This window comes from Leuciscus leuciscus, assembly GCF_965113295.1.
Source record: "Leuciscus leuciscus genome assembly, chromosome: 3".
NCBI classification, from domain to species: Eukaryota; Metazoa; Chordata; class Actinopteri; order Cypriniformes; family Leuciscidae; genus Leuciscus; species Leuciscus leuciscus.
This window is the reverse complement of record NC_138727.1, coordinates 68,147,638-68,164,217: the sequence shown is the minus strand read 5'-3', so window position 1 is coordinate 68,164,217 and position 16,580 is coordinate 68,147,638. Positions and strand designations below refer to the sequence as shown.

The 16,580-nt window shown below is 42.8% G+C and overlaps 1 protein-coding gene, 1 long non-coding RNA gene and 1 pseudogene across 3 annotated transcripts in view; 2 read left to right on the top strand and 1 right to left on the bottom strand.

The window, feature by feature from the left end:
- The window catches only part of LOC309495688 (integrin alpha-M-like), a 264,013-nt pseudogene that overhangs the window by 26,162 nt on the left and 221,271 nt on the right, over nt 1-16,580 (top strand). The window contains exons 4-10 of the transcript XR_014211778.1: nt 12,854-12,921; nt 13,138-13,252; nt 13,542-13,641; nt 13,751-13,893; nt 15,208-15,358; nt 16,051-16,186; nt 16,292-16,365. The product of XR_014211778.1 is annotated as an integrin alpha-M-like (transcript). The remainder of the gene's footprint in view (nt 1-12,853; nt 12,922-13,137; nt 13,253-13,541; nt 13,642-13,750; nt 13,894-15,207; nt 15,359-16,050; nt 16,187-16,291; nt 16,366-16,580) is intronic.
- The window catches only part of LOC309495704 (DELTA-sagatoxin-Srs1a-like), a 144,880-nt gene that overhangs the window by 77,890 nt on the left and 50,410 nt on the right, over nt 1-16,580 (bottom strand). The window lies entirely within an intron of this gene.
- LOC309495963 lies at nt 3,891-4,580 on the top strand. The gene is made up of 2 exons (XR_014204909.1): nt 3,891-4,100; nt 4,477-4,580. It is a non-coding gene; the product is annotated as an uncharacterized lncRNA (long non-coding RNA).

The following is a 16,580-nucleotide window of genomic DNA, read 5'->3' as shown; positions in this document are numbered from 1 at the left end:
TCCAGGTCAATGTTAAGTTATCCACGCTGCTCAATAGAGGAGTGCAGCATAGCTGTAGCGAAAGTTGTTGGTTACAAAAGCATTTTGTCAGCATCAAGAATGAACAGTGCAGTTGTTTTGTTGTGAACAAAGTAAATGAGATTGTTGCAAATGGAATTGTGATTAATGATTCTTACACACCAGTAATGCCTTTGATGCAACCGGCGGAAAATATTTTGTTGTCAAATGTTCCACCTTTCATAAAAGATGAAGTGATTCAGAGAGAATTGGCCAGACATGGAACAATTGTTTCACAGTTAGTACTCAGGAAGGATCTTCAAGAAGTGCTTAATGACAGCTTGACCAGAGGGTCGCTGCCTACAAGCTGCCGGAGAGCAGTGATCACCCTTCTGCCGAAGAAAGGGGACCTCAGAAACATCAAGAACTGGTGACCTGTGTCACTCTTATGCTCTGATATGAAGATCTTATCCAAAGCCTAGCGATTAGATTAAGAGATGTGAGTGGTGGGGTCATCCATGTAGACCAGACATACTGTGTACCCAATCTGTCTATTTTTGACAATATTCATTTAATTAGAGACATTTTGTGCATCTTTGAATCATTGGGGTTAAACTTTGGTCTTATTTCCTTAGACCGAGAAAAAGCTTTTGACCGGGTTGAGCATAACTGGTCAGGGGATCTCTGGATAATCCGTAATTCGTTTGTAATTATAAAACGAAAATACCGTTTTTCTGTTTTTTGTTTCAAAACGAAAAACCAAAATAACCGTTTTTGGTGTCAGAATCAAAAAACGAAAAACCAATTAAAAACGGCCCGTTTTTCGTTTTTGGCGATCATTTTATCGTTATTCCTTTTTGAACAAAGAATGAAGAGAGTCTTTGAACTTCAGTCAATTCGTTTTTCGTTTATAAACCAAAAACGGAAGTCACCCCTTTATTCGTTTTTTCGTTTTTTCAAAAAACGAATAAATTACTTCAAAATTCGTTTTCCACATGTGGGCGGCCTGACACGCCCCCTTCCGCCGATTGGTCAAGCAAGTCTGAGCATGTGACGTCATCAGTTGTCGCTCAGGTCTGTTCAACAAAATAATAGTCCTCTACTATGGCTACAGATTCTTAAACTGTACAGGGCAGGTCCTATTGGGCTTTCTTCTGTGCAACTTTACACGTTTCACAGAAATCTTTACATCAGAAATATTAATTATTAGTCTGCCACCAGACTAGCGGGAGAGGCTCACTGACCAATGTTCAGTCAGCAGTCAGAACTTTTATTTTAGACGCTCCGTTTTGCCACGGGATGGTGATTGCAAATACTGTAATGCCAATCGGCTGAGGGTGGGTACCGATGATGGTGAAATACATTTTTACTGAAACTGTAATCATAGCCGCGACCCGCGAGAATGAGACAGATGATTGACAGGACGATAGCGGAGGCAATTAAAGGCGCAAGATAACTTCTGTTAACAAAAACATAAATAAAAAAGTGTTTAATATAAGTGACTTTGTCTTTGTTTTATTGTTTTTGTTGTTTTTAATCAAATAATTGTGAACCACAAACTGAGCCTTCGTTTTAAAGGGCAATTTCCAAATATATTTTATTTATTTGTTATAATATGGGTATTTTATAATACAGCATAAATAAAAACAAACACACGTAATATGTGTATGCCTATAGGCAAAACACCACAGTTTTTTGGTTTTGTTTGTGTGAACTTTTATCCCCAACCATATTTCTTCATGGGCTCCACGCCAGGGGTCACGCTCAGCACCCCTACTTCCCATGGTACTAACTGTAATTATGCTGACCCAGGTTATATGTAAAATCTTTGGTATATGTAATCTATATGCAATATCTAAAAACACCTTACAGTGTGATGAAAATAAACTTTTCTTAAAGCGTCTTGTATATCACCACAGATTTATTGACACCCTTCTATCTGTGTTGCATACTGTAATAGACAATTGTCCTGCAGAATGATGAGGTTTTTTGTAAGAAAAACATTGCGAGCAAATGTCGAATTGTTGTTTGAAATATAAATCAACAACGTAAGAGGCTTTAGGCTTTTCTGACCCTGCATTTAGATGTGCATTACACACTGTCTAATGCAGCTCAAAGGAGGCACTGTGAATTTGCATAGCAATTTCATTCTAAGAGGCTATTAAATGTGAAGTGACAACATGAAACACTACTTTCAATATATAAAAAAAAACACCAGTAGTTGGTGGCAAGTCAGCCTGATGATGATTGAATACCAATTTACTCATTTAGGCTCACAATAAGCAGATTACATAATTGTATTTTTTAATATAATTTTATGTACAAAATTATTTCACCATCATCGGTACCCACCCTCAGCCGATTGGCATTACAGTATTTGCAATCACCATCCCGTGGCAAAACGGAGCGTCTAAAATAAAAGTTCTGACTGCTGACTGAACATTGGTCAGTGAGCCTCTCCCGCTAGTCTGGTGGCAGACTAATAATTAATATTTCTGATGTAAAGATTTCTGTGAAACGTGTAAAGTTGCACAGAAGAAAGCCCAATAGGACCTGCCCTGTACAGTTTAAGAATCTGTAGCCATAGTAGAGGACTATTATTTTGTTGAACAGACCTGAGCGACAACTGATGACGTCACATGCTCAGACTTGCTTGACCAATCGGCGGAAGGGGGCGTGTCAGGCCGCCCACATGTGGAAAACGAATTTTGAAGTCATTTATTCTTTTTTGAAAAAACGAAAAAACGAATAAAGGGGTGACTTCCGTTTTTGGTTTATAAACGAAAAACGAATTGACTGAAGTTCAAAGACTCTCTTCATTCTTTGTTCAAAAAGGAATAACGATAAAATGATCGCCAAAAACGAAAAACGGGCCGTTTTTAATTGGTTTTTCGTTTTTTGATTCTGACACCAAAAACGGTTATTTGGTTTTTCGTTTTGAAACAAAAAACAGAAAAACGGTATTTTCGTTTTATAATTACAAACGAATTACGGATTATCCAGAGATCCCCTGACCATAACTACTTCTGGCAGACTCTATGAGAGTTTGGTTTCAGTCCAGGTTTTATCAAAATGATCGGGGTGTTATATGTAAACATTGAGAGTGTACTTAAAATCAATGGAGGGTTGAGTGCTCCTTTTAAGATCACAAGATGTATAAGGCAAGGGTGTGCACTATCGGGTATGTTGTATGCTTTAGCTATTGAACCACTGTTATTAAGAATTAGAGCAGGTACTGATGGTTGGAGTATACCGCAATCTGAGAGTAAAATCAAGTTATCGGCGTATGCTGATGACATTATTGTCATGATAAAAAATCAAGAAGAAGTAGACACGCTACATGTAATAATTAATGATTTTGGAAAAATGTCTTCAGCTAAGGTAAAGTGGATAAAGAGTGAAGCCATAGTATGTGGAAAGTGGGAAGGTAGATGCCTTCCTAAACTACCTGGTGGACTTGAGTGGAAGAAAAGTGGTTTTAAATATTTAGGTGTATATCTTGGGGATGATTCAATGATGCAGAAAAACTGGGAAGGGGTTTTGGAGAATACTAAAGGACGACTAGAAAAATGGAGATGGCTGTGGCCAAAAATGTCGTTCAGAGGACGTGTCACAGTCATCAATAATTTGGTGGCTTCAACTTTCTGGCATCGCTTGGCATATACTGAGCCGCCAGGTGGACTTCTTGCAAAGCTGCAGGCCGTCATAGTGGATTTTTTTTGGACTAAGTTTAATTGGGTACCACAGAGTGTACTCTATCTTCCTAGAGAAGAAGGGGGACAAGGACTAATACACCTGGTCAGCAGAGGAGCAACCTTTCACTTACAGTTCTTTCAAAGACTTTTAGCAGGTCCTGAAGATCTTGTCTGGAGAAACATTGCTAATTTTATTTTAAGTGTTAAAAGTCTGTGCCCTGACATAGACTACGTTACCCATAATGCATGTGTTCATTTGTAGTTTTGCTCGATCGCGGTTGCGCTAGGCGCTTTCACTTTGGTGTGATCCAGTGACATGAGAGCATCATTAACGGTGCAGAAAATTGCCATCCTTTGTTAATCCTGCGCTAATCTTGTGTGTATGAGTGCTGTGTGCGTCCTTAAGATGTAAGTACGGCTTTTGCATGAATGGCGCGTTTATTGCAGAGTTATTAGCCCAGGTGGCGAAGTTTTTATACCCGTGTTATTCCCTACTGTTATACTGCTGCGGCCCGCTACGGCGCTCCACATGCGCTTCTAAAGTAGCCATCTACTTTAGTTATTGTCTTGCAAATAACTGCAAATATTATATTTAATTTATAGTTCGCCTGTTTTTGGCATTTTTCACCATTTGGAGATGTATGGCATTTATGTAAGTTCATTTATAGTGTTAACTCCCACTAGTGGATTTTTGGTTGTACTGTGGGTGATTTCTTTATGCATCTGTATGTAACCATAGCCTATATGTTTATTAATATACATTTTATTGTATTTTCTGTTTCAGATAACCACACACACACACACCCATAAACACACCTATTTTGTTACCTGTAAACCATCATCATCTCCATGTACCTGACTCCTCCTCAATAAATTCTCAAAACTGCACCATTGGATTTGCCTATTCCTTCTGACCGAGGAAGACTCAGTTGACGAGCAATCCATAATCAGCCGCAGACACACACGGTCTCTCACAAGTGGTCCTTCGAGCCGGATGTTTATTGGCTGAGTCAACAAGATGGCAACTCCACAAGATGAAGTTCCTCAGGAGAATAGTCCAAATTATAGTCCCCGTCCAAGAAGGAGCAGAAAGCTTCCGGGACATTTGGCGGAGTATGAGCACGACCTACCTGATCCAGAGGAGACAGCGTCTTCAAGCAGCAGCAGTTCAGAGGAATCTGATAAGGAGAAGAAGAAGGAGATGAAAAAATGGAAGAGAATGGAGGCAGCATGGGGCAGTGTACTAAAAAACGATGAATGAGATGCAAATCACTATGAAGGAGACCAGTGGTGCATTAACCAAGCGTGTGGAACAACTGGAGCAAGCATGTAAGTCATGCAGTCCTCTCCCTACTCAGAGTGATGCTCAACAGCAAGATAGAGCCGCTTCGCTTCCTCCTCTACTCCAAACACCACAGCATAGCAGTATGGGCATGAGCAACATCCATACTACTGATCAGCTACACGTCCTGGCACCAGCAGTGAGGCAGGACATTAGAACACCTGTGAACCTGTTAAGGCCAGTAGAACCTACTGCATCTTCACCACTGCAAAATGCAAGCCCGATTCTCCATTCAGCATCAAGGCCAGCTCCACTACCTTTAAGCCCAAATATTCAGCCAGCGCCGCTGCCACCGAACCCTGTAGTTCAACCTGCACAGCAGCCAGGCGCAATGCTAGTACCTCAACCTGTGCTTCAGCAACCGCCAGTGACACCGTCTGTACTGCAACCCAGGGTGAATACTGCATTTCAGCCTGCAGGTCAGTCTGCACCTTGGCCCGCGCCACAGCCTGCTCCCCAGCTGAGAATCCCTGTGGCCCATCCAGGTATTCAGCCGGCACCGCTACCTGCTCCGCCCCCCAGAATGAGTCATGTGATTCAGCCTGCTCTACAACCCGTCAATCAAGTAGCCCAATCAGTACAGTTTGGAAGGCTTGAACCACGTCAGGCTGAGCCCCTATACAGTCAGAGATACTACCAGCCGCAGCCTCCAGGCAGCTCCACCCAGGTACTCTCTGCACAATCCCACGACTTCTCTGCAGCCTCAGCGCCACTGTATCAGCCACCATCTGGGATATCAGCGCCGCAGACTTATAGCCAGCTTTATGCAGCTCCACCTCCTGATTCTGCCAGCTCCCACTCTGCTGCCAATCCACCAGTCTCTGTCTACCCCTCACTGCCTGCTGCATCTACTGCACAAGCCGCAGTACTTCCTGTAGCAGAAGTCACCCAGCCAAACCTGATGGAGATGATCTTAGCATCTTCATATGGCATCCCGAAGCCTAGACTGGTGACATTCAAATCAGGCAGAGAGAGTGACTTTGCATTACTGAAGAAAGGACTGGACAGCCTACTTGGGCCACATGCTCATCTCACAGAGGAGTATAAATATCACATCCTGATAGATCAGTTAGAGCATCCATGTGCGTTACAAGTGGCCAGACGCTATATTCACGACCGCACTCCCTACACTAGTGCAATGAGAGCTTTGGAGCAGAGATATGGGCAACCCAGGCAATTAGTCCAGAGTGAACTGAGTGCTATACTTAACTGCTGTCCTATTAAGGCAGGTGATCCTCAAGCCTTTGAAGATTTCTCCCTGGCGGTGTCCAGCCTAGTGGGCCTCCTCAGTACTATGGACGATGTAGCAGCCAGTGAGCTCCAGTGTGGTTCACACGTAGACAGGTTACTCACTAAGCTTCCGCCTAGCTACAGAGACAGTTTCATCGAGTACTGCATCACACGTGGTATCATACGCACTGGCAGCAGTTGCACCTACAATATGTACGACTTCTCCGGGTGGCTCGAGCGCAAGTCCCAAGTTCTACAGCTATCACGGCAAGCCATTCAGCCACAGCCCTCAGACAGACCACGCCCAGAGAGGGGCAACCCCAGAGCCTCTGTAGGGTCCAGGGCACAGAGTAAGTCTACATCCATCTATTATGGCTCAGATCCCGCTCAAACACAGTCAAAGATGTACACTAAGGCTCACATTACTAATCCTTCTTCCTCCTCTAAGAAGAAGCAGTTTAAGCCATACTGCCCATATTGTGAAGGGACAGAGCACTACCTCAGTGGCTGTGTAGATTTTAAGAAGCTAGACCTCAAAGCTGTAGCTTCTTGGATAAAGGAAAAATCCAAATGCTGGCGCTGTGGCCGTAAACATACCCCCGAGCTGTGCACTCTTAAGAAGATGTGCAGCACCTGTGGAGAACAGCACTTATTAGTGCTTCATGACCTGGCTGAAGCGAAGAGGAGGGACCCGAATATCCTAACAGTGAGCACCAGCCGAGTGTTTTTGGCTCCTATCAGTCACTCTGGCCGTGTAATGCTTAAGGTTGTGCCCATTCAGTTACACCATCAAAGGAAATCTCTGGACACATATGCTCTTCTTGATGATGGCTCAGAAAAAACCATTATACTCCCTGCTGCTGTCAAGTCGTTAGGCTTAATTCAGGAGGAGGAAACTCTGTCTCTGCGTACTATTCGTCAAGATGTGATCCATATTAAAGGAGGCTATGTCTCTTTCCAGGTGTCCCCAAAGGCCAAGCCGAAAATACGTTACAACATAACGCGTGCCTTTACCGCCCAACAGCTCAGCCTAGCTGAACAGTCATGCCCAGTGGAGCTCTTAAAGGAGAAGTATCATCACCTACAGCGAGTGCAGCTTGAAGGATTCGATCAAATACAGCCACTTGTGTTAATCGGCTCTGACAATGCTCACCTCATAACTCCTGTCCGTTCTATCCTGCGAGGCTCAGCCCAAGGACCTGTCGCCGTCTGCACCAAGCTCAGGTGGGCCATCCAGGGTCCGAGCTGCAGTATGCCCACACAGCAAGGGGAGGCACACTGCCTGAACATATCATGCCTTTCCCCTGCCATTGCCCTTCAACAGGATGTACAGCATCTGTGGCAACTAGATGCTCCCCTCCATAGACCTGGAAAGGAGGTCACACGCTCAAAGGAAGACAGAGAGGCCATAGCCATGTTAGAGGCCAATACCATCAGAGTACCTGTGGATGGTGTAGAGCGATATGCCACCCCCCTGCTCAGGAAGAAGGACTTCCCACAGATGCATGTCTCCTCTGAAGTAGTTAAAGGCCTTCTGAGGTCCACTGAGCGTAAGCTAGTTAAGAATCCTGACCTGGCACTCACATACAACCAGGAGATCAAGAGGTTGATAGATTCTGGTTATGTTGTAAAGCTGACTCCCGAAGAGATTCATAGCTCTGCTGAATCTTGGTATGTACCACACCACATTGTACATCACAACAACAAAGCTCGGGTGGTCTTTAACTGCTCATTTGACTTCCAGGGGACCGTTCTTAACCACTACCTCCTGCCAGGACCTCCTCTGGGGCCTACACTGCTGGGTGTACTCCTGTGTTTCCGCCAGTATCCTGTTGCAGTGAGCGGAGATATAAAGGCCATGTTTCATCAGATCCGCCTGCTCCCTGAAGACTGCCCCTTGCTCCGGTTCTTATGGAGAGACTGTGAAACAGAGAGGCCCCCAGATGTATATGAGTGGAGAGTCCTGCCTTTTGGGACAATGTGTAGCCCCTGCTGTGCTACCTTTGCCCTTCAGAGCCACGTAAGGGAGCACAGAGACACCTACAAAGACACTGGGTCTCAGCTGGCACTGCACTACTGACGTCCTGGGATACAAGCACCGCCCTGTAATCTACACAACTGTGACGCTGCGCAATGTTTACAAAGTACTGGCCAGTCAGTATGACCCATTGGGTTATATCTGCCCCTACACTACAAGAGCAAAGCTCATTGTGCAGGCCCTGTGGAGCACAGAGAGAGGATGGGACGAGCCCATAGAAGGAAACTTGCTTCAGTCCTGGCTCGAATGGGAAAAGGAATTGTCCTATCTCCAGTATATCACCATCGATACCCCGACTGGAGCTGTGTGCTGCGCTCACTGGAGCCCAACTGGCCAAGGTACTCCAAACTGAGCTCTCACTACCCCTTCACTCAGTTTACCTGTGGACAGATTCCACTACAGTGCTTCAGTGGATCCAGTCCAGCTCCTGCAGGTACAAAGTTTTTGTGGGGACTCGGATCTGTGAGATACAGGAGCTGACCTCTCCAGAACAGTGGGGGTATGTGAACTCTGATGATAATCCGGCCGATGACATCACAAGAGGGAAACCACTGTCAGAACTCACGGTCTCCAGCCGATGGTCACAGGGCCCACACTTTCTCACACAGACTCCTGACACCTGGCTGAAGCCCCCGACAGAGTTCCCAGAATGTGGCAGTGAAGAACTCAGAAAGACTGCCTTCTGTGGCCTTACAAATGTATCACCAAGTCTGCCAGATCCAGCACAGTATCCATGAAACAGTATCTTTAGATGATTTGATTCTGGCCACTCACCAATCCCTGCAGGGGGCGGCTACCACCTCCTACACTGCAAGTGAGCGCCTAGAGGCAGAGACCCAGCTGCTTCAATCTGCGCAGAAGGACAGCTTCCCAGAGGAGGTCCAAGCCCTACAAGCAGGTAACCCTGTTCGCCCGAGCAGTCGTCTCAGCGCCCTTTCCCCTGAGTATGACAGCCTCAGTGGACTAGTCAGAGTGGGAGGCCGCCTGCGTCAAGCTACAGATGTAGACCCTGACAGCATCCACCCAGTTGTGTTATCACCTGATCACCCTCTGACTCATCTCATCATAAAGCACTATGATGTTCAGCTGTTTCACCCTGGTGCAGAGAGACTCTATGCAGAGTTACGCCGCACCTACTGGATCCTCAGAGGTCGTCAGGCCATTAAGAAACATCAATACCGGTGTGTGGACTGCAGGAGATGGCGCGCCTCACCCTCCACACCAAAAATGGCTGATCTTCCCTCATCTCGGCTGAGACTCTACAAACCGCCCTTCTGGTCTACAGGCGTAGACTGTTTTGGGCCATACCTGATTAAGATTGGGCGTAGGAGAGAGAAACGCTGGGGAATCATCTATAAATGCCTCACCACTAGATGCGTCCACTTAGATCTCATCCCTAGCCTTGATACTGACTCTTTCTTAATGTCATTACGCAGGTTTATTGCACGCCGGGGGAAGCCGTACGAGCTGTGGTCCGACCGGGGCACCAATTTCAGGGGCGGCCATAAAGAACTACAGAGCGCCTTTGAGAGCATGGCATCAAAGTTGCAGTAGCAACTAGCTAAGCAGACTATCAACTTCCACTTCAACCCACCATACTCTCCTCATTTCGGGGGAACCTGGGAGAGGGAAATTCGATCTGTTAAGTCAGCTCTGCAAGGCGTCCTGAAAGACCAAGTTGTGGCAGAGGAAGTGCTACTAACAGCTCTCATAGAAGTTGAAGGGCTCCTTAATTCTAAACCACTCGGATATGCCTCCTCTGATGTGGCTGACCCGGACCCCATCACGCCAAACCTGCTGCTAATGGGGCGGCACGACGCTGCATTACCACAGGCAGTATACGGCCCTCATGATGCCCTTTCCAACAGAAGATGGAAACACAGTCAGGTGATCAGTGATCATTTCTGGAAACGCTTTGTCCAGAACTACCTCCCAGGGCTTCAGCTGAGACATAAATGGAGGAAATCCACTGATAATGCTACTGTGGGACAAATTGTGATGATCATGGACTCCAACCTTCCCAGAGGACTTTAGCCTGTTGGGACCATCACCAAGGTTTTCCCAGGGACAGATGGTGTTGTTCGAGCTGCTGAGGTGAAGGTTAAAGACAGTATCTACATTCGCCCGGTAACTAAACTGGTGGAGCTCCCTGAAATGCCTGAGGATTCAAGCGGCATTTCTTCAAACTAGTTGACTTTTGAATGAGTGTATTTGCCAGGCAAATACAGGGGCGGCTGTTAAAAGTCTGTGCCCTGATATAGACTACGTTACCCATAATGCATGTGTTCATTTGTAGTTTTGCTCGATCGCGGTTGCGCTAGGCACTTTCACTTTGGTGTGATCCAGTGACATGAGAGCATCATTAACGGTGCAGAAAATTGCCATCCTTTGTTAATCCTGCGCTAATCTTGTGTGTATGAGTGCTGTGTGCGTCCTTAAGATGTAAGTACGGCTTTTATTTATTGCAGAGTTATTAGCCCAGGTGGCGAAGTTTTTATACTCGTGTTATTCCCTACTGTTATACTGCTGCGGCCCGCTACGGCGCTCCACATGCACTTCTAAAGTAGCCATCTACTGTATATACTTTAGTTATTGTCTTGCAAATAACTGCAAATATTATATTTAATTTATAGTTCGCCTGTTTTTGCCATTTTTCACCATTTGGAGATGTATGGCATTTATGCAAGTTCATTTATAGTGTTATAGCTCCCACTAGTGGATTTTTGGTTGTACTGCGGGTGATTTCTTTATGCATCTGTATGTAACCATAGCCTATATGTTTATTAATATACATTTTATTGTATTTTCTGTTTCAGATAACCACACACACACACACACACACACACACACACATAAACACACCTATTTTGTTACCTGTAAACCATCATCATCTCCATGTACCTGACTCCTCCTCAATAAATTCTCAAAACTGCACCATTGGATTTGCCTATTCCTTCTGACCGAGGAAGACTCAGTTGACGAGCAATCCATAATCAGCCGCTGACACACACGGTCTCTCACATTAAGACAAGCTGGAGGTTTGGGATTGGACTCTACTTTGTTTTTAATGGACTTTAGCAAGATTCAATTGAATGGACTGACCTCTTTTTTAAAGGGATCTTTAGAGTATGGAGCCTTTTTAAAAAGAGAAGAGGGGTTTCTGAGTCTTTGCATTGGTTACTAGAAGAACCGACTGTGTTTGGAGCTAGATTTGATGTATCAAGTGAAATTGCATGGAGTTTTGAAAATGTCATGTGTACATCAAGAAAAGTTCAACTTTATCATATAATAGTTGCTGGGGGTCCTGAGTTAAATAACTCACAAGGGGTAGCCTCTTGTTTAAGTTAAAAATCTGAAAGGTTAGCAGGGAAACTGCTGGATGTTTTAAAACAGAAATTGACAGTAGAAGAAAAGTCTCTCCTTTTGAGTTACGGTGAAGGAAAGGTGTTTCCAAATAAGAAGATCCTTTTCCAGAGTTATACATTACTCCTGATCTTAAAGGAGCTAACGGGGAGATGTTGGAGAACATATAAGACTTAAGCATTCATGAGGCTGACAGGAAAAAAATGTATAGAAGTTGTGTCAAGGTTTTAAATAAGAAAAAATTAAATGGAAGAGTAGATACTGGGTATGGATCCGAATGTAAAACCTGTGTGGAGAATTTTGTATAAACCCCCTTTAGAAAAGAGAGTGGGGGATCTCCAGTGGAGAATCTTACGCGCCGCAGTTGCTGTTAATTCTTTTGTGAGTGTAATTAACCCAAATGTATGTTATGTGTGTCCTTTTTGTGAAAAAAGGGAGACAATTTTTCATTGTTTTATGGAGTGTACAAGATTGTGCTATTTTTTTTACTTTCTTAAATTGTTGTTTAGCAGTTTAAATTAAGTTTTTACTGTTCAGAGTTTTATTCTTGGCTATCGATATGCAGCAAAAAACAGAATAAAACGTCAACTATTAAATATATACAATATATTTAAGAAGGAGGAACAAAATTGAAGGGTCAGAAGGATGTGAAGTTATATCTATTTTAAAAAACAGGATAAAATCAAGAGTGTGGATTGATTTTAAATTGTATAAGATGATGAAAGACTTTTTCAAACCAGTGGTGTTATAATGATGCAGTTTGCTCTGTTGTAGATTAACTTTTATTTTTTTTCTTGTGTATTACAATGAGTATTACTAATGTAATGTGTATTATTGTGGTTATTATTATATTGGAATTGTGTTGAGTGGTGTATAAGTGTATAAATGTTTTGTTAAAATTAAAAAAATTCTCTCTCTCTCTCTCTCTCCAATCCCTCTCTCTCTCTCTCTCTCTCTCTCCTCTCCCTCTCTCCCCAATCCCTCTTTCTCTCTCTCCTCTCCCTCTCTCTCTCTCTCTCTCTCTCTGTCTCTCTCTGTCTCTCTCTCTCTTTCCAATCCCTCTCTCTCTCTCTCTCTCTCTCTTCTCCCTCTCTCTCTCTCTCTCTCTCTCTCTCTGTCTCTCTCTGTCTCTCTCTCTCTCTCTCTCTCTCTCTCTCTCTCCTCCCCCTCTCTGGTGATGACTGACAGGCTCAGAGAGCGTTCGGTTCTTCGGCATGTCTTCTGCTGTGTCGTCTGATGCTGTCGGACGCTTGACTGTAAGTTCAACTGCTTCCTTTATTAGTCACTTCAGTGTTTGACTTCTCATCACTGTCTCTTCTGTATTTGTGTCCATTGAAGAATGGGAAACACTGCAGAAATGGGAAACACTGCAGGAATGTTCTCTGCTTCCTCATTTTAGCACTGGAGTCTTTGTTTCATCTTTTGTGTGATTTGATCCTCCTGTTGTCTCAGATATTGTGTCTCTTTCTCAGAGCTGCAGTCCGTATCTTCCTCATGAGTGTGACGGAAACTCGTATCTGAACGGCGTCTGCGTCCAGTTCAACAGCCGTTTACAGGCCGTCTCAAACTTTACCGCCGCTTACCAAGGTCTGACGAGTCTGACACAGAAACCAGCGGATAACGACACTTTTAGCACTGAATGCAGTTTAACTATTTCAGTCTTTAATACTGTAAACCATGTGTTGGGTTCTTAGTAACATTCCAGTTGGTGTTTATTGACAACTCAATGAAAGACTAAAGACATGATTAAAGACATTATGTCAAATACTTGGGAAAAATATGGATTTATTGGCCATCTTGTCAATAATTTATGGTTTGATTGCTAAAAGAAGTTTGCGTAACAGATGTGTTTCCATATCTTGTGGTATTTCTGCAGAATGCACGAAGAGAGAAGTCAATCTGGTGTTTCTCTTTGACAAATGAATAAAAAATTCATTTTAGATGTTATGAAAAAACTTTCAAAGTCATCCATAAAGGTAAATCAACCCACCACTATTAATGTGGAAATATGGACATGTAATGGTCTATGGTTTGCTAATGATGTTAACGGCACGTGTGCTTGTTGTTTGTCCTTCTGTGTGTCAGTTTGCTGCTGTCCAGTTTGCAACTACATTCAGGACTGTGTTTGACTTCAACGCGTATAAGGACGGCTCCGCTGAAGACAAACTCATGAAAGAGACACACATGAACCTTCTCACAAACACACACGGAGCAATCGACTATGTCTTGTGAGTGAAACCTTCATATGCTTATGAATGTTCACTGAATTTACACTTTAAGAGAAACAGTCTTGAAATGCACATAAATGAAAATCAAAGATGGCTCTTTCTGTAGATTTGCTCTTTTGTTCTGGTTTATCTCATTCTTTAAATTAAAATGTAAAACACATTGGTGTAGAAACTGGGGCTGCAACCATTCCTCGATTAAAGTCGAGTACTCGAAAAATATCCTCGATTGCAATTTACCCATGTTGAGTAACGGGCAAAATACCGGAAGTGGCGCGTTCCACGGACGAGAATCCTTTAACCTTATTATTACATCGCTGCGATTCAGTTAAATATATATACATATATGCACTGTTGTTTTCCACAGAGAAGCACGACGCTTTATTGATGTGTGTGCAGATTACATGTTAAAATGACCTCAGCTCTGTTCACAGTAAACGCTGCCCCACACAAACTCAGTCTCTGCACGTGCTGTTTGTTTAGGGTTCCAATAACATGCATTTGGGAACGCAAAAAGTCGGGTATGGTTTGTGTTTCTTAGTTGCACTGTTATTATCATTTATAAGCATGGAGCGTCTCTTGTTTCTCTGCATGCTGTGAGTTTGTGTTGTTCATAACGTTCATCTGGGAACGCAGTGTGCGCTGTTTCACAAGATTTGTAACGTCACTCATTTGTAAATCTATGCCAGCACAGGAGAACACATAAATATGTTTCTAAATATGCAAATTCTTGTTCATCGCGATTTCAAAATAAAAGTTTAAACCCTCGCTCTGAGTTTGCATGTTTTGATGAACATGTTCTTTTTCAAGAAATTACAGCGGCTGTTGCATTTCTATCGCACAGAAGTGACCAAATATTAAAGATTAAGTGGACATTTGAAGTAAATGTTGTCTGGCCAATATTAAAAAAGGATTTGAAAATGCCGTTGTGTAACAACAACTAACACCAGGCCTTTGCCGCCCTCTGCAGGCATTGGTTATAACACGCAATGTACAGTTAGTTATGTTTATATTAGATTATATCATTTATTTTACATGGTGTATTTAAACAGTGTTGTTTAATAAAACCCATATGATTACTTTCATACTTTATTTGAACCAATTATTATTGCTTGTTATTATATATTTGTATTTTAAGTCATTTTAAAGGCTATTTTTATCACCACAATTTTTTATCCGATTACTCAATTAATCGATGGAATAATCGGTAGAATACTCGATTACTAGAATAATCAATAGCTGTAGCCCTAGTAGATACAAAAGAGGCACGTTGAGACTGATGTTTGTGTCATTATTTATGATTTATCACATCACCAGAAAGAATCTCCTCAATAGCGTGTCGTCTGGAGCCGATCTCAGCGCTCAGAAAGCCCTGGTGATCATCACAGATGGAGAACCCACTGATTTTGATGATGAAAATGCCCTCAGGAGATGCGATGAGCAAAATATCATCCGCCTCGTCATTGGGGTGAGTTTCCTTATGACCTGTTTAATGTTTGAAAGTCTAAATGCAGTGAATTCTGGCTTGCACTCTTGTAACCGAAGCTGAATGACTTTTCCCATGTAATGGCTCAGTCACAAAACTCTACACAAAAATACTCTCACTTTACACAGGATTAACCATGTTCTCATTAATAAAACACATATTGCTAGAACTGCCCGGTCCTGCAGATTTGCCTTATACAACATTAGGAGGATCAGGCTCTTCCTATCAGAGCTACACAACTCCTTCTCCAAGCTCTTGATCTCTCCAGACTGGACTATTGTAATGCTCTCTCCTTCCAGCATCAGTCAAACCTCTGCAACTGATCCAGAAGCTGCTGCTAGAGTGTGTTTATCGAGCCGAGGAGACGCACGTCACTCCTCTCCTCATGTGTACTGTGCTGGAATAACTGTCTGTGTATTTGTTAGGTTTACTGTGTCATCTGAGGCTAATTGACTGATTGTTGATTACAATATTTTTGATCTGGAAGCTTGAGGTTTGGACAAGTTGGTTTGTAGTTATGAGATTGTGTGTGTTTATAGTTGAAAATTGAATTGTTAAATGAATTCTGTTTGCAATTGAGAAAAACAGAGTGAAAAGCCCTAAAGACCTGTTTCAATTTGCATAGTTAAAAGTGTTTTTGCACAGACAGACTTAATGACAGTTGTGTTTGTCAGGTGGGAAAAGTTAGCTTAGCCAACCTCTATCAACTGGCTTCAGAACCAAAAATACACAACACCTTCTACATTCAAGACTACAATGGACTCCAAGGACTTCTGGACGACCTGCAAAAAAAGATCTACAACATTGGAGGTAAAATGCAAGCGTAAAGAAAATAGACATACTGTATAACGTTTAATAAAAGCAGCTAATGAAGAATCCACTGATGATTTAAGAGTTCTTCTTCTGTGGTTTCAGGGTCAAAGGACACACACAGTAAAGACAGACAGAAAGAGTTATCGCAGAGTGGATTCAGTGTCCTCTACCACAAGGTCAGAAATATGACATATATATATGGTATATGTCACTTTTTATGATTTATATTAAAGGTTGGGTAGGTAGGAATTGTCTAGAAAACGTCTTTTCCAAATTTGTTTAAACTTTATTTATATATCAATACATAATTAAAATGTAAGTACTCTGAAAAAGAAAGTATAAAAATCGAGTGTCTGTAGACCTCTCAAGACTGTTTTAAAGACAGCTCATT